The following is a 3,536-nucleotide window of genomic DNA, read 5'->3' as shown; positions in this document are numbered from 1 at the left end:
ATGTTTATCCTTCCGCCTCGTCTGAGTTGGCCTGACTCAGAAAAAGCCAGTGTCCTCTCTCCCCAGTGCCTGCGAAGCACCACAGCACCCTCAGGGAAGTTAGTTACGGCCGAAGATTGACTTTCCTGAACTGAGGGCTGAATCACCTCAGGAAAGCCCCTTGTGCAAAAGTGGCAGTAGCCACTGGCTGAGGGGAAGATTCCCTTCTCTTGGGATGACCGGGATGGTGGAGTCCAGTCAGCTGCTAGTGCCGTTTGCACCTGAGGGAACGAAGTCCTGTTCGGGGGGAGAAAGAGGAGTTTGGGACTTGTCGAAGGAAGGGAGTCTAAATGAGTGAGGGGGTTCAGGAAACTCCACCTCCAGGAATAAAAGTAAAGGCAGAGCCCAGGGCCTCAGAGGACAGACCAGGACTGGAGCTGAGGTTATGCCCAAGACCAGAGGACTGGGGAACTGCCCACTCAAAGGCCTTTCCCTCTCCTGTGCACTGTATTTGCCATCCTCAACTGCGAGCAGGTAGACTTCATGGGTCACCCAGGGGAGGGGCCCTGAAGACAGTCTTCTAGGACAAGCAGCCCTGCCTGGACCAATGGCCTAGGAGCCAGACTGCCAGGGCTACCATCCCAGCTCTGTCACCCACTAGCCTCATAGTGCTTTGGTCACTAAGTCGTGTCTGATTCTTGTGACCCCGAGGACTGTAGCCCACCAGGATCCTCTGTCCTTGGGATTTCCCAGGCAAGAATACTGGAGTGGGTTGCCATTTCCTTCTCTAGGTGATCTTCTCAACCCAGGGATCAAACCCCTGTCTCTTGCATCACAAGTGGATTCTTAACCGCTGAGCCACCAGGGAAGGCTTTACCACTAGCCTCATGGTCTTGGGCAAATGATGCCACTTCTCTGAACCCACAGTTTCATCACCTGTGAAATGGGTAATAGTTGTAGTATCTTCCTAGGGATATGATGAGGACAAAATGCATTCATGATTGTGAAGCTCTCAGAATGTGCGTTGCCACAAGGAGTAAATGCTGTCTAAGTGTTTGTTAAATCAAATGTATAACTAGAACTCAAACCATTCTCATCTGTACCTGGTGCTTTCTGCCCCTGGCATCTAGTACTGCTGAAATGGCAGTTAATATTTTAGCCAAGATCAGCTGGAAAAAATAACCTGAGCAGACATCCCTCCCCCATCTTCTGGACTCTGCCCTGGGATGGTCCCAAGGCTGCACACATGACTCAGCCCTCTGATTTTGTCCCCACCGTCCCTGTCTTGGCCCTGGTGGTAAAGATGACCTCATCTCCCTTCACCCTCAGCTCCTCCCTTATCTCAAAAGCAATGGGGATGTGAACCCACATTGGCAATAGGCCTGATGTGGAAAAGAGTAACTCAGGGTGGACAGGGTGAATGGCCAAGAGTCTTTGTATCAGTGTTGTTCGGATGATCCATTGCTCACTGGAGTCTGGCCGTGACAGTGCAGGCAGCCAAGTCCTCCGAGTCCAGCTGAAAGGCCAAATTCTGAAATGGGAGAAGGTGTTCTTCAGTGTCCTTCCTGTCCATATCTCTTTTTTGGCACCCTGATCCCAAAAAAGGGTTGGGATTGCCACTCTGCCTTTTGACCTGGATCTGCCTGATCTGGGCACCCAGGATGGCCTGACTTCATCAGAACGTACCTTCATAAATTGCATCTTCTCCCACTGGGTGAAAATAGATGTCCTGAGTCACTGTCTCGATCACTACCACAGCCCATCTCATGTGTGTGACTGAGAAAAATGCATGTAAAGTGACTAGCATGCCAGGAGGTCTAGCACCAGGGTGACAAGCAGTCCTGCTGTGGGACTCTCTGGAAGAGTGGAATCCAAGGATGGCCCAAGAGCAAAGGGACAGCCAGCAGGACAGAGCTGCAGAGAGCATCCTGGCAGCCTCGCGCAGTACCAGTGAGGTGAGCATTGGCAGGAGAGGCGTGGAAACAGCACCGCAGGCAGTGGTCAGGGGGGTCAGGGCCAGATTGGTGGTGCTGACATAAACAACAGCCCGAGAGAGCGCAGGCAGGTGGCACCATGGCCTGGAGCAGCCTGTGGCAGCCGGAAAGTCAGAGACCCAAAGGGTGCGCACTTGGAGCATTGTGAAACAGCATGCTGGGGATGTCCCAAGATACTGAAGATGAAGCCTGAAAGGGGATCTGTGGTCCTGCAGTTCTGCAGGTGGGAGGGGACTTTGGATCTAACTGCTGATGTGACCTCTGAGGCGAGAGACCAGCCCCCCTTGCCATGTGGGTGGAGCCCATGTCTGCTGCTTCCCAAGCCCCTTTCCACTCTTCCATCATGTTAGTCCACCATCTTGCGAGACAGGGTGGTCCTCACCTGCAGAAAAGGAGGCAGGCTGGAGAAAAGTAGTGGTGTGGCCCAGGTCCAAGCTGATCAGTGGCAGAACTGGGACTCAAATCTGGATTTGGGGGCTTCAAAGCCCCTGCTCCCTCCATTAGACCTTACTGTCACCCCCATCTGAAATTCCTCTATGGCTCCCACTGTCCTCAGGATGGAAGTCAATCTCTCCAGCTGAGCAGTCAAGGCCTTCCTCCCTGATATGTCCCATCATTCATCTCTTTTTTCCCACATTCTCTCCAACCATCAGAGTCTAGTTCAAAGGTCACCTTGTCCAGCAGTCCTGACCCCTATCTCAAATTCATCCCTCCACTGTGGAGGCTCCCAAAGCATTTCATTTGAGCTTCTATATTAAAAGCTTGCATTGACCCTTTGCTTTCTTGACTCTGTCTTCCTAGGTCACCATCCCTGAGGGCAAGAACCCACTTTTATAAACCACTGTATGCACCAAGTCATCCAAGACAGAGCCCAGCAAAGAGTGGGCTCAAAACGAGCCTGGTGAATTGAACTCACCCTGGCTCACCAAGGTTCTTGTCAATTCCACTTCAGGATCCTTTTCATGGTCCTTGGGCACTCTCCCAACCAGCCCGAGCCCTTTACTTGTCTGTCCTCCTCTGCCTCTCTCCTCTCCAGTCACACTGCCCTTCCAGTAGTGCCTCTTACAGAGCTCTGTCTACCACAGGACCTTTGCTCTGCCTTCAGTGCCCTTCCTGCCTCTCTTGCCCTGTGAATTTCTTCTCCTTCAGGTCTCGTCTCATGTCCCTTCATCTGGGAAGCTTTCCTTAACCCCCTGGCTAGGTTGAATCTCCCACTGGTCTTCTTGCTGCCATTGTCATGGTTCCTGACGCCTGCTTCCCAGCACCTTCCCAGCTGTGGAGATGACCGTGGCAACCAGCTCCTGGCTGCCTTTCCCCCACATGTCTGCCTTTACTATGGGTGACATCAAGGTTCCGGTCCGTGATCCACTTAATGTCCTAGTTTTTCAAGTTCAGAGCCCTTTCTCCTCCACTCCTCTTCAACACCCCGCCCCCCCAAGGCAGCATTCTCTGGCCTCATCATTTCTTGGGATCACCATCCTCTGATATGAACTCTGGCCTCCCATTTTCTGACCACATCCTCTTACCCTTCTGGCAAGAGTCCTCCTTCCCTCACTTCTATTA

The sequence above is a fragment of the Bubalus kerabau genome, chromosome X, assembly GCF_029407905.1.
Source record: "Bubalus kerabau isolate K-KA32 ecotype Philippines breed swamp buffalo chromosome X, PCC_UOA_SB_1v2, whole genome shotgun sequence".
Taxonomy (NCBI): domain Eukaryota; kingdom Metazoa; phylum Chordata; class Mammalia; order Artiodactyla; family Bovidae; genus Bubalus; species Bubalus kerabau.
The sequence above is the reverse complement of the archived record's forward strand: the minus strand, read 5'-3'. Positions refer to the sequence as shown.